The 15,312-nt window shown below is 38.1% G+C and overlaps 1 pseudogene; it reads right to left on the reverse strand.

Annotated features, from left to right (window-relative positions):
- Positions 1-5,814: 5,814 nt before the first annotated feature.
- The window catches only part of LOC120558552, a 62,829-nt pseudogene continuing 53,331 nt past the window's right edge, over positions 5,815-15,312 (reverse strand).

Genomic DNA, 15,312 nt, shown 5'->3' on the forward strand with positions numbered 1-15,312 from the left:
GCGAACTTTTTCATTTAAGCTAAAACAAACGAAACAAAACTGGCCTCTAATATAAAATTTGAGACCTCCTGTGCGGATATACTACATGCACATCATATACTACATAACATATTATCACAATGAACACATTTACCTAACTATAACAGTGGAGCTCAATTTATGCGACTTAGCATGAAACAGGCTACAGCAGACTGGTGATAAGTGTGTAGGGATTTACACTAAAGTCGTCGAGTAGCACCAATAGATGGCACTCATGTTACATAAAAAGAACTACTAGCCAAATGAAAAGTTACCTTTTATTGGCAAGTGGAATTATTAACTCCGCTACACATGATTTAGGCTGACGCAATTATCCCTCATTTTATACACTGTATAGGCCTATGCCTATGGTGGTTGTGCGCAATAGTTGTCCATGCTTTATCTGTTTCAATACGAAATGTGTTACGTTAATACCGTTAGACGTGTATGAATTCAAAGTTCACTTGGGAGGTATTGAGCTTAACGTTATACCACACGATTTCGGCTGTTTCTAAGTTGATGCTTTGTGGTTCAAGAGGCCTAACGCTCCTCTTTTCAATTCCTGTAAAAGTCGGTTCTGCACAATGGCAGGCTAGTTGTCCATGACTTACATGTTTCAATAACAAACTGTTATATGTGTAGACCTGTATGAATTAATTCAATGCTCATTTGGAAGATAATTAAAGATATAAAATCCTGGATGACCTACAATTTTCTGATGTTAAACTCTAACAAAACTGAAGTTATTGTGCTGGGCCCTAAACACCTCCGAACCTCATTATCTAAAGATATAGCTACTCTGGATGGTATTGCCCTGGCCTCCAGCACGACGGTCAGAAATTTAGGAGTTATTTTTGATCAGGATATATCCTTTAACGAACAGCGTTTTTTCATCTATGTAACATTGCCAAAATTAGGAATATCCTGTCTCAAAACAATGCTGAAAAATTAGTCCATGCATCTGTTACTTCCAGGCTGGATTATTGTAATTCCTTACTGTCAGGTTGCTCAAATAAGTCCCTTAAGACTCTCCAGCTGATCCAGAATGCTGCAGCACGTGTTCTGACAAGAACTAAGAGAAGAGATCATATTTCTCCTGTATTAGCTTCTCTGCATTGGCTTCCTGTTGAATCCAGGATTGACTTTAAAGTCCTTCTCCTGACCTACAAAGCTCTAAATGGTCAAGCACCTTCATATCTAGAAGAGCTCCTAGTACCTTATTGTCCCACTAGAGCACTACACTCGCAGAATGCAGAGCTACTTGTGGTTCCTAGAGTCTCTAAAAGTAGACTGGGAGCAAGAGCCTTCAGCTACCAGGCTCCACTTCTGTGGAACCAGCTCCCAGTCGGGGTTCGGGGGGCAGACACCGTCACCACTTTTAAGAATAAACTAAAAACTATCCTCTTCGATAAAGCTTACAGTTAGGGAGGAGTAGTTGCAGTGTCCGCCTAACCCGGCCCCCCTGCTTCTCTTCATAGTCGTCAGATTAATAATATAATAAAAGTAGAGGGAGGCAGGTTAGTACAGCCCGATCCGGCAGGGGAGAGTTCCAAGCCCGAACAGGCTCCTCTCCTTAAACTGCCTGTCTCTCTTAGTTATGCTCTTAGTTATGTCCAGTCTTGGATCAGGTTTCCCTACACTGTTCGAGAACAGGCCGAATTTATAATTCAATTTGCAGCAATTCACCAGCGAAGAAGTTTTTTGCTTTTCTCTGCCAGTCATCATGAGGATATTTTTTTGCCACGCCATGGCCTGTGGTAGGAGGGGCATCAATGACCACTAGGGGGAGAGCACAGCCATAGCACCAACACTGTTCTAGAAGTCTAATGGCGGATTCACTGGCCTGTCCACAGCAGGTTATACAGTATGAGAGATGTGAAAAAATTAAAGCATGCATAAATATTTTGGCTACATCCATAGGGAGAGACGATCTAATCTGTCTAAAGATTTCAGCCTGTGGCATGCACACACACACACACACACACACACACACACACACACACACACACACACACACACACACACACACACACAGAGACACAGACACACACACACACACAGGAAAAACAGACACTGTCAGGACACACACACACAGGCACAGACACACACACACACACAGACACATGCACACACATGCACACGCACACAGACAATACACTGCGCCCCCTACTGCAGACAAACAGGAACAACAAACACTGTCAGGACACACACACACTCACACACACACACACACACACACACACACACACACACACACACACACACACACACACACAGACACACAGAGACACACACACACACACACAGACGCACACACACACACACACACAGACAGAAACACACATACACGTACACACAGACACAAACACACACAGACACAAACACACACAGAGACGCACACAGACACCCACACACACACAGAGACACACACACACAGACACCCACACACACACACACACACACAGACACACAGACATACATAGAGAGACACACACACAGTACACAGCAAATTTGAAAGTGTTAAATCAACACTCACAGTGTTAAAATTAACACTTTTCGAGTTTATATAGGTCCACACTAAATAGAGTTAAACCAACACTTTAAATAGTGTTACTTTTTTAACACTTGCTTAGTGTAAAAACAACACTGTAAGTCAGCGGTTCCCAAACTTTTTTTCCTGGCCCCCTTCTATGTCCCAACCGGGTTGGCGCACCCCAATCTCCACTTAAAAAACCCGCAACAAAGCTTTGTTTTATCGGCATATTAAAACTCATGTTTAATCATGCGCCAAATAACCAGAACACACATGACAATAACAACATCAACAAAGTTTCAAGATAATGCAACAAAGCTACGACAAGCTTCCACTTTTAAGAGGACGAGTGACATACACAGGCTCATTAACAGAAAGCACGGTTATTTTCAGCCACGAAAAGAAACATTGTAGCAATAGGCAAGGCCTATTAAATTTTTTGTATGGAAAAATCCCATTTAAAAACAGACCGCCATTAAATCTTTCCTCACACGACCCCCTGGTGGCGTCGCAGACCCCTGGGGGTGCACGCATTCACACTTTGGGAATCCCTGCTGTAAGTGTTCACCGTTAACACCATTAGTGTTTCACCCCCCTCATTTAAACCAAGTTAGTGTTGAAATTACACCAGGTGTGTGTCAATATCTCAACACCAAGAGATTTACTTCCGCACTTATAGTGCTCATACAAACCCTGATTAAGGTAATTAAGTGTAATTGGTATTTTGTCTAAAAATACATGTGTGCAATGTGCATTCAATTAAATAAGTCAAAACGCTGTATCAGTTTGACATTTTATTTTCAACAACACAGACTAAAACAATAAAACAAAAACAAAGGAAGGTACAATATACTCCCCATCATCTGACCCATATGTACACTGCAGATCAAAGGCCTGTAGAACTTCAAGCTGTTGGCTTTTACAAGTTCACCCAACTCACAGTATCTCTCTACTTTAAATGCATGATGATGATCTGAAAATTTTTCTGTGAAAAGTTTGTCGACGATAAAATACACAGTGCTGTCAATGAAGAGTATTTTTCGAATCTGACTGAAAACAGGAATTTCATTCTCAATTTCATTGCATACAATGAGGTCTGGTCTATATTCTGTCCCATCTAGTTTAACCCAGTTCATGGAAAGCATGCTTGTTTGTATTGGATTCTGTAGCATTCCTGCCAACTTTCCACCATTTTCAACATCATTCCAACAAAATGTTTTTGTTGGTCCAACTCAACTTGACTGAATGGTGTTGTTTGCCAAAGATAGCCTATTGACATCTGATGACTTTTGCCAGAGATTTGGTGTTGTTTTGAAATTCTTTAGTGTATTCTTAAAAACTTTATGCTTAGCCTCGAACCTCATGCTCCACATATGGACTAACGGTCCAATTTTGCGAATACAGGCTGGATAATGCACCATAAAATGGTGTTTGGGCAGCAAGTTTTTTTGTGGATACAACTCTTTAAATAACTCATGGTGCTCAATTGTTAAATGCTTCAGGAGGACAGTCATGCCTTTAGAAATACAAGGGGAAAACACCAGATTTAGAATTTGAAGTAAGAGCAGGAGCAAATGCCAATTTTTATCACCTATCCCTACGATATCACCAAACACGCGGAATGTTTCTGACAAGACAGAGTGACTGGATAGAATTGAGCCCTATGCTATTTCCATTGTGCTCTAGATTAACCTTTGTGGGACGATTTTTTCTCTCCAAATATCCATAATCATATGAATATATTCTGGAGAGCAATTCACTGCGTGTAACAAAATTTTCTGAAAGATACTCAAACAGTAGTTTCATTTCAAATTGCACAACTCCTTCTAGGAGATCATGCATCACATCTAGAGAGTAGTTGTGGCACACATGAAAATACTGGAGACTATTGAGTGTCGAGTTTCTTTTGAGGCCATGTGTTGACTTGAGTTGAGGGTCAGATTCTAACTCACTGCAGTGCTGTTCATAAATTGAACGATCACGAAAATAACTCTAACATCATCCTCATTGTAAACTAACTGGATATCAGCCTTTTCAGTTAAACATAGACGACAGGAGTTAATGTCCACTAAATGATTCTGTGAACCCAAAGTATTGAGTGCATCCCCAAGTTGTCTCCAATTACTTGACATATTGTGCCATAAACTCTACTCGTTGATATGGGTAGTTCAATTCCATCTGTCTCTAGAATCTTTATGTCACGCGAATCAACGGTTCCAGGATGGGGTCAAATCCATACTTTTTACATCTTAGCATGAAATAGAGCAATCAAATGGATATTCATCAGTCTTGAATTAAATTTGGGAGGTAGATTTGAAGCACAAAATAAAAGCACCAACCTTGTGTACTCCACGTTTAGAACCAAGAGGGTTTGCGGTTTCAAATTCATCGTAGTACACCTGAATTTGTAAAGCACTGGGATGTTTTGAGAATAATGGATGACTCTGGAAGTAACTTCCATCACAAAAGTCCTCAAATAGTGATTTCTGCCTTCCTGTAAATTCGGTCAGCAGAGTACATACATCTACATTTCGACACATAAATTTTAAAGTTTCCAAAATTGGGACATACACATATGTATCTTTTACTGGGACCTGATCATAACATCCAGTTTTTTTGTTTCTCCTCATGTCGTATCTCATGCCAAGCACAATTTCAACTGGCTCCACAACACCCCATTTGTCATTGAAATAATTAGTTCTTTTAGTTTCGGTGTTAAACATGGAAAAGGGACTCTCAAAATGAGCTAAACTTTCTTCCACAGCTGATCTGACAGGGTTATTAGGAGGAATGACAGAAATCACATCTTGACGAGTTTGGGTATGCATTTCTGTAGTGAGGTCCTCAAGGTCTGAAACAACTGATGATACCAAGCTATTGGCTACTCCACTGCACTGTAATTTGGCTACAATTGAGGCACATATATCTGCAGTCTCTCTCCTGGAAAAGGTAACATTCTCAGTGAGAGCAACTTGGGGATCACTTTCTCCAACAAACAAAGAACCTGGCTGATTATTATAAACATTTTGAGATGACTGTTCACCTGATGCCAAATCAAAAGCGGGACTGCCATCAATAGCATGAAAACTGTTCAAATGCTTCGAAACCAGGAATATGAGCAAAACTGCCGACTACAGCCACTCTGCGGCACAACAACTTAAACTTAAGCGAAGGATAGAAACTGTGTGTGACTCTTAAATGAGCTATCAAAGAGTGGCTGTTTGCATACAAACGTTTACAGAGGAAACACTTTAACATTTAAACTAATTTAAAAGCTTTGCACGCAGTTCCCTTACTCTGGGAGACTCACTTGAAAGACCAAGCGTCTATGTTTGTAAACTGTGGTCTGCAGGAAGGTAAAAGAGAAGTTTACCAGGGCTTCCCTCGTAGGACAAGTTGAAGACATAGTGAACTTTGAAAAGTTCATCAAAGGCACTTAAGGAGCTGGTTCCAGAGCAAGGGGATAAAGGCGCCTGTCCACAACAACGTAGAAGTGGTCGATCCTGCCCTTGATCCTTCCTGATCCCAGTAGAAATGGCTGGTGGCCCTCCCTCCCACTGAGATGGCCTTCAATACTGTTGCAGGACTGAAAAAAATAAAATAGATTAAACAAACAGGAAAAAAACTAATTACAATGTGAAATGATAAATGCATTAAACCTGCTACTGTTAACTTCCTCACATTCAAATGAACTAAAATAGAATTAAAATCAATAAAATAAAATATATGACACACCTTAACCCAATATGTGCCTGACAAACCCAGTTGCTTTGTGTATTACAATGAAAGGATAACCATTAAAGGAACAACCCCCCCACCACCATCACCAGAATGTTTTTGCTGATTCACCCTCAGCCAAACCAAGCTATGTGACTGACTTACTTCATTAGAACAAAGAGTTGTACATGGAAATTCAAGAGCTGTAGGTCAATATAATGCAAGCAATCAATTAGAGATTCTAGAAGGTACATTTAAACAGTCACATTATGCCAGCAATTTTCAATCCTGGTCGTGACCAACGGCTCTGCACATGTTGCATGTCTCACTTCTTCAACTAACCTGTTTCAGATCTTCAAATCATTAGGTAAGAGCTACATGAACTAGACTGAAGGGTTAGTTCACTCAAAAATGAAAATGATGTCATTTACACACACTCAGCTTGTTCCAAACCTGTATACATTTCTTTGTACTGCTGAACACAAAGGAAGATATTTTCAAGAAAGTTTGTAAACAGGCCACTTTGGGCAGCCATTGACTTCCACAATAGGAAAAGAATAGTATGACAGTCAATGGCTGCCTAAAGCGGCTAGTTTATAAACGTTCTTCAAAATATCTGTGTTCAGCAGTAGAAATGTATACAGGTTTAGAGTCTTACAGTGACATTTTAGGGTGAGCTATCCTATCCTTATGCGTGTCAGATCAGAGAGACAAAATGTGCAGAGGCTTCAGTCCCAAGGACAATTAATGAAAACCACTGCATTTTAGGGTTTCTAACCCAAATCTTTGCAACAGCATTGTGAGTTTTACCTTATGAAAATGCACAAGTCTGTCAACAGCCTCTGTTGGACTGATCTTAGTCTTCTTCCTCCCTGGAGTCGGAGGCAGGAGATGCACAGCAGCACGGACAGATGACATGTCACTGTCCCAATCTGAATGAGTAGATGGGGGTGATAAAAAAAAACTTAGACAATAGCAAGAAACCAAAGCAAATTTTAAATTATAACATCCTCACAAATCATGCCAACCATTTTTCAGATCCTTGTCGACCAGCTGCATTGAGAAGACACGAATTTCTGCTGTTGAAGTAAGAGACTTGGCTTCATTGATGATCTTTTGCTTGAATGCAGTCTCCCACCTCTTAAGAAACTTGTTGGATGTTTCAGCATTGAACAGCAGAGCAAAGTCCTGATTTATCTAATGACAAAGCATATTAACAAGATTTCTAAGGTTACTTGGGACTTTTTTATCCTTTACCACCAAAATGGATAGTGTGCACGTTTTGATAGTCTTTAGAAGAATTCAAGTAAATACACATTCATGATTTCTTAGTCTATCACTATGTCTCAGAAGGCATGTATGAGCAAGAGTGATAAATATATGAACAAATGACTCTAAGTAGCAATTATGTTAAAGGAGTAACCAAAAGCAGGCATATCTAAAATACACTTAAAAACAATCTTTGAAAAGTGGAATAAAAGTTTTATTTACCAATCCTTTTACATCCAAATATCTTGGGAAGACATCAAGGGCGTCCAGCTGATCGGTCAGGATTATGGACCAGTTCTTGTCTATGCTTAAAAGTTTCCTTCATCTTCTGCATTACTTCAGTTTCATCAGCTGTGTGGACAAGGAAAGAAATTGCCTCTCTGCATGCATCTCCTTCAAGTTGTTGCACATCATCTATCCTCCTTCGTCGTCTTGGTCCTCCACTTTCAGTCATCTCTAAGCGAACACGTTTTGGGTTTTTCCTCGACAAAGTTTTAAGGCGCCAGGAGATGAACCCCGTTCCCTTTTCCGGATCGTAGAAATGCTCCTGTCAAAAAAGACAAGAGAACACACAAATGATGTCATTATGTTACATAAAATTTATAATAGAAACTTCTATTACATGCCACAAAAAAGGAGCATATAACATGTCAAACTAGACTGTGTTTCAAGTACATCAATACCAACGATTCTTACATAGCCCTTTGCTGAAAATGGGTCTTTCAGGCTAGGAAAGAGAGAAATAATGCCCAAAGCATAAGTTTCCCGCTGTTTGCGGGTGGGGATCCTCCTGCAATGTAAAAAAAAAATATATATATTTTATTTATTTATACATATATACACACAAACACATACATATATACACATACACACACACATACATATATACACATACACACACACACAGACATATATATACATACACATATATAGACAGCTGTGTGTTTTTATTGCATCTGTGCTTTAAAGTCTTACCCATGAATTTCTGTCATGTGACTGACAACAATATTAACAAGCTGACGTCTGGTGCTGTGCTTTAAAGTTTTTGTTGTCTGGTATTCTTCAAGCACTTCCTCACCACCAGATTTTTTTTCCAGTGCATCTTGGACAGTCTGATTAAACATTGACCACAATATAGGTGAACACATGAAGACTAATAAAATGGTGAAATTATAGGGAAAAGTTAACCATAAGGAAAAACATGCATACATACCCGTTTTGCCTTTTCAGCATCAATGTTAAAACTGTTGCTGAACATTGCAGTTTGATTTTCCACTGCGTTCTGGGTCTCTTCATGGTCAGTTGAAGAGAGTGAAAGAGTGTCTGTGCATGTGCTGGGGGTTGAGGTTCTTGTGGGTGAAAACTCTTGACAGAAAAAAGCAAAACATAATTTTAATAATTTTTCTCTAAAGGCGTAAATCAAACAAAATCTGAATGTTCTTCTGAAGCAATCATTTTCCATCACAAATAAAAATTAAAGGGTTAGTTTAACAAAAATTTAAAATGTCATAATTACTCACCCACATTACTTAATACCTCCATTCAGCCGGAAGGCAGATTAAGATATTTCTGATGGAATCAGAGCTTTCTGAACCATCCATAGGCAGCTACATCATTGCAACTTTCAAGGCCCAGTGCTGTGCCACTGAAAGTATTCTAGTCACTTTGTATTCTAGTCACAGTTGAACCACTGGAGTCACACAGACTATTTTAATGTCTTTACTACCTTTCTGTGCCTTGAAAGGGGGTAATTACGTTGCTGCACATGATCTCAGATTTCATCAAAAATCTCTTCATTTGTGTTCTGAAGATGAGCGAAGGTCTTACGGGTTTTGGAACAACATGAGGGGTGAGTAATTAATGACATTTTTATTTTTGGGTTGAACTAACCCTTAAAAATAAAATTGTAAAGATAAAGATACACCCTTGTTAGTTCTCATTCTGCTATATCTAGCTGCAGTGATACCAGATCCTTTTGTCCATTTTTTCATCACTGGATCTCAACCTCAAGTTCCCGTTTTATATATTAAAAGGGCGGGATTCGATTAAAAAATTAATCTAATTAATTACAGGCTTTGTAATTAATTAATCGAAATGTCGCATTTTAATTGCATAAATATTTGACCTGAGAACAGTGAGAGTAATTTTTTTCACATGGATTTTTAGTATACCATTGAATGACTGAATACATAAGCAACAAAATATTGTTTTTGTTCAACCAAGTCCAACAGACCAGTGCAATTTTGCCATTAAGTGTAGCAATAGCATATTTAGAAATATAGTACATTTCAAAAATTCAGGTTAGCCTATAGGTAGGTAGACCTTCTTTAGTAAAACACAATACTTTCAAGTACATTCAGACTAGTTACCCTGGTCCTTAAACCAGTCATCTGGTGGAGTGTAGGTTGGGTGTGGATCGAGTCAGGCTAACGTCCACGCTAGCTGCTAAATGGCTCGATGTGCTCCGTGAGATGTGAATTCCTTGTTGCATAGCTTGCACACAACCAAGGCTATCTTATCGGCCGTCGATCCGTTCGTTTTTATAACAAAGCGTCCCATGCATAGGGGTCAACACAAAAGCGGTCTCGTCAGCTTCTTCATTCATGTTCACTGTGGTTTGTTGTTGGCGGAAGTCATGAGCGCTATTTGAGTGCGCCAGTATAATGGGTCGCCCGAAACTCATCCAGTGAGAAACCCAGCGGTGCAAAAATAAGTGTGATTAAAATGCATAAAAATTATTTTTTTGTGTAATTAATTACGCATTAAAGTCTGTAATTAATTAATCTTAATTAATGCGTTAAAGTCGAGCCCTAATATTAAACCAAACAAATCTGTGACAATATTTAATAAACTGCAAAAACTCATAAGTGAGCACTTAATTGTATCCTGGACTATTTTTAGACAATGTTTGCATGATTAGCACCTCTCATGTTACTGCAGACTTGTGATGAATCCCTTGTTGTATTAGCGTCTGCTAAAGGTAAATGCATTTCTGACCCCAGGATAATTACACTGGAGTCCTCGAAAGTATGTCTCAAGGGTTATTACAGACTTACCCTCAGAGCCGAACCAGCAATATTTTCCAGACATCTTACAGTTAGGCATAAATGTGGACTGCCTTGATCAATTCATGGAAGATGTCCTCTTCCACATTGGTGTTGGTTGTCATCAAAGACTTGAAGAGCTGCAGTTCTGGCTAAGCAGAATTGCCCTTAACTGAAAAGTAATTTTTACAGCATAAAAAAAATATAAATAAGTTTTGTTAGTCACCATGCACTAAGAATAAACAATAGCCTACTTTTGTTAATGGCACTTGTTAATGTTCATAAAAAAGTAAACATTTCTAATACATTATAAAAATCAAAAGTTGTAGGCCTATCTGTTAACATAAATGCACTATGAACTTAAAAAAAAAAAAGGTTATATTTTTATTAACTAATATTAAAGTTAGTTAATGGTAAAGAAACACATGAAATTCCATGCTTTTTGGCGTAAACAACATACCCACATTAAAAGTGGTACAGCTCCCATATACTTTGACACTCTGGGGTGTTCCTGACATCATTGGAAGGTAACATTCTCAATTTTGTTACAAGTGTCAGGGGTGACTCTAGGACTTACTGACAGAGAAACAGAGGCTAGAATGGAGGTGTTCTATTTCCGTCCAAGTCATACATTTGTCAAATGATTGAAATATACTGCTGTGCGCACAGCTATGGAGATGCAGACAACCCTAGGCCATAGCCAAAAATTGATTTTATTTCTACAGATATGTCGTTTTTCTTATTTCAAGTTTAAAAGTGCAAAGAAAAAGCCCAAAAGTACATTAAAACAAGAATCATTAACATTAACAATTAACATTTCATCGTCAAATTTGGTGTCTATCGGCTTCGTCTGCTCATTGGTTATAAAGAGTATGGCCGGTCTACGTAACCTGGAAATGTAACTGGTCCGAGCAAATATCAATCATCTCCGCATGGGTCCCCTAGCGCCTCAGAGGCGTGATAGGCTTTCAGCTCGGCTAGAAAAAGTTCCCATTGACTGATTGACTCATACTTTGTGTCATTGGAAAGCTCAAGATCCTACACATGACAATGATGCTAACATTTTGCATGTACGCGCCTTTGGATTACAAGCGGCGCGATACAAAGTCAAGAGATAAACAACTGTTTAAGCGGTTTCGGTGTTATTGATCGGCCAGAAACCTCAAGATTGTGAGGAGACCAGCTCGTTTTGGATAAAATGGCTTGGATATTCTATTTTCCTTGGATTGTTGGCGAGGGTTTGAAAAAAGTTTTTGGAAAAATATCATCTCTGTTGGTCAGGATACAAGGGAAACAACCGGCTTTAGACACCAGCTGCGCAGTGTAAGTTTGTATTTCTTTAACTTTATAACAGTTGTATGCCTGCTATAAACCATATTATGCTTTGTGAGTGGGCTTAGTTTATTCATGAGTGTCTGAGCTTTCATTTGATGTGTCACATGAGCATATATTTAGAAGATTTAATGCTTTAAAGTTGAAAAAACGTTTATAAAGTGGAGGTAAAATCAACGTTACAGGGGACAAAGTGTACCGTACGGTACAGTGATTCTTAATGTTTCAACAAATTAGACCATATTGTAAAAGTGTTAACATACACAAGCCCTGTGTACTTGAGTTGGCTTATACTTCAAGCATATTTCTATATGACTAAGTACATTTCTAAGCTTCTTACCTTCATTGAGAAAATCTTGGAGCGATAGAATCGCTGAGATATTTCACAAATTTCTTTACACCTTGATACTGAACTTTAACCAGCATGATGAAAGCTGTTGGTCAAGAAAAAAAACTGATTATGACGTTTCAAAATTACAGATTTGTTTAGTAGCCTATTATATAAAAAATCAATTTTAACTGTTGTATAATGTAATTGTTTTTGTAATATAGTGTTGTATCGCGATCAATTACAGTGTAGTATATATGTGACACATGACATGTATATGACTTTCTGTAAACTGCTTTGAGAGAGAGTCAGTGATGAATCCCTTGTTGTCTGATTACCTCCGCTGTCTTATGAACGACCGTTTAAACATCGGCGTCCTATATGAAGGTATTTCATCCTCTGCTGTCTCAGTGTGTAATCCCCTGCTGGGTCTTCTTACTAATAGCAAATGTTTTCGTCTTCTCTGAGGTGATTTTCGACCGTTTTCGACGCACTTCTTTCGACATTCTGAACTACCGCGGAACTGTCAGAAGGCGTCACGTGACCATTCTGAACGAATCACGTTGTCAGAAATTGGCATCAGCCAATGAGATGCGCATTTTGAGTTAATTTCCCCCCTTTTACTTTCACGATTGGTTGCTGATGAAAAGGGAATGACCATATTTGGATCCGACAGCATTGTAGGAGGAGAGAGAGAGCTTTCCAACGGTATATGAGATGACAGGGTGCAGACAGCGATCCGCGGAGCAGCGGGATGATTTAGAACGCCAACTTTTGTTGAATTTAGGAGAAATATACCGGCGCAAACTGACAAAGTGTAGTAAAATAAAGACCCAAATGTGTATTTCGGACTTTTTTCACCACAAGTCTGAAAGAAAGCTGTTATTGAACACAAATAGCCAAAAATCTCAAAAATTGACCAGTGGAAAAAAAGCGATGGTTTTGCCTGCCGTGTCGCCTAAGAAGACAAATAACGTTTAGTTATACTAAAATATTGAATATGCCTTATTTTAGCAGCACAAGAGGAAGCAGAAGGGGATGTAGATGCTATTTGCCTCATTAAACAAGTTAACGTTAAGCTAAATCACAGACGTTATCCTGTTATCATCACATATTCAGATATAAAGAAAACTTTAGTTCAAAACACACTTCTAACTAAAATAAACTATGCAACTTTCTTTTACCTCAGTTGCCAATGAGAACTAGCAAAAGCGACCCTCGGTCCCTATGGAAGATGATTACTACTAATTAAATTACTATGAAAGGAAATAAAGTTAGCACTCGGACAATGTTGTGAGAAGCTGACAGGCCTACTAATATTATTTTGAATTGTGGCTTGTCATGAAACATGAAGGGTGGTAAAAACTTAGAGGTGGTTGTCAAATATTATACCTGTTTGAACTCTCTCTCTAAGTGAATTAGATGCATCATTGTCAAAAGGAAAGCGATGAGCACGAACCGGAAATCAGATCAACTCCGTCGCAGTGTCACGGTTACATGTCGAAGAAGCTCGCTGTAATTGCATTTGACTCGTCCCTGGTTACTCTGCAAGTGTTGATGCCATTTCAAATCAGCACCAGAGATAACCGCACCCCACTCTGGAAAAAAATTGCCTGCATAAAACAATCTTTTTTTTTTTTCATTAAGAGCGATCGCTCTTTTTTCAAACATTTGTCAAAGCCCAAATTTAGAGTGGGAAGTTAACAGCTGCAGGTGAAGTGACCCAGACTGTTGTTGCTTTATGTTCATCACAGAGCCTGGTTGAGGCCTTGGCTTTGCAACACCATTAGCGAAGAAAAAATTTATTAAATGTTTTAAAAAGTGATTAAAAGTGGGAAATAAAAGAGAGCAAATACTTAAAATAAAGTTAAAAAGACAAAATGATCGGAAAGCTATTTAAAATATGGTAAATACAAACAAGTTTCCGAAAAGCGTGGCGTCGAATCAATTTACGCGTACCTTTAATCCGTCACTTTTTCTGACGTTTTGTCAGTTTTTCTCGATTTGTCTCCACTTTTCTGACATTTTTTGCTTTTTCTAGATTTTGTCACTTTTCCAACATTTTGTCACTTTTTCTGAAATTTGTCAACTTTTTCAACATTTTGTCCACTTTTCCCAACATTTTGTCACTTTTCCAACATTTCTGTCACTTTTTCTGACGTTTTATCACTTTTTGTCACTTTTCCAACATTTTGTCACTTTTTCCCCAACATTTTTGTCACTTTTTCCGCCTTTTGTCACTTTTTCTAGATTTTTGTCACTTTTCCAACATTTTGTCACTTTTCTGTGGTTTTGTCATTTTTTCTAGATTTTTGTCAGCATTTGACGTTTTTGTTGCTTTTCCCAACTTTTTTAGTTGCTTTTATCTAAATTTTTGTCGGCTTTTTTTAAAATAAGTTCTTGTCGTCTTTTCAACATTTGTCGTTTTTCCAAATTTAGAGTGAAGTTAACAGCTGCAGGTGAAGGACTCAGACGTCTGCTGCTGCTTTATTCATCACAGAGCCTGAAGGAGGCTCAGCTTTACACAACGATACAAGAACATAGAAAAAATTTACAAAATGTTTTAAAAAAAAGATTAAAAAAAGTGGGAAATAAAAGAGAGCAAATACTTAAAATAAAAAGCAAAAAAAAAAAGACAAAAACATCGGAAAAAGTGACAAAAAAATATGAAAAAAAATTACAAAAATGTCGGGAAAAGTGAAAAAAAAGTGTCGACCAATTTTATTTTTAAATTTTGACCCAGACGTTTTCTGACGTTTTGTCAGTTTTTTCTCGATTTTTGTCACTTTTTCCAACATTTTTGTCACTTTTTCTGACGTTTTGTCACTTTTTTCTAGATTTGTCTCACTTTTTCTGACATTTTTTGCTTTTTCTAGATTTTTGTCACTTTTTCCAACATTTTTGTCACTTTTTCTGACATTTTGTCACTTTTTCCAAGCATTTTGTCACTTTTTCCAACATTTTTGTCACTTTTTCCAACATTTTTGTCACTTTTTCTGACGTTTTATCACTTTTTTTGTCACTTTTTCCAACATTTTTGTCACTTTTTCCAACATTTTTGTCACTTTTTC

The sequence above is a fragment of the Perca fluviatilis genome, chromosome 5 (genome assembly GCF_010015445.1).
Source record: "Perca fluviatilis chromosome 5, GENO_Pfluv_1.0, whole genome shotgun sequence".
Taxonomy (NCBI): domain Eukaryota; kingdom Metazoa; phylum Chordata; class Actinopteri; order Perciformes; family Percidae; genus Perca; species Perca fluviatilis.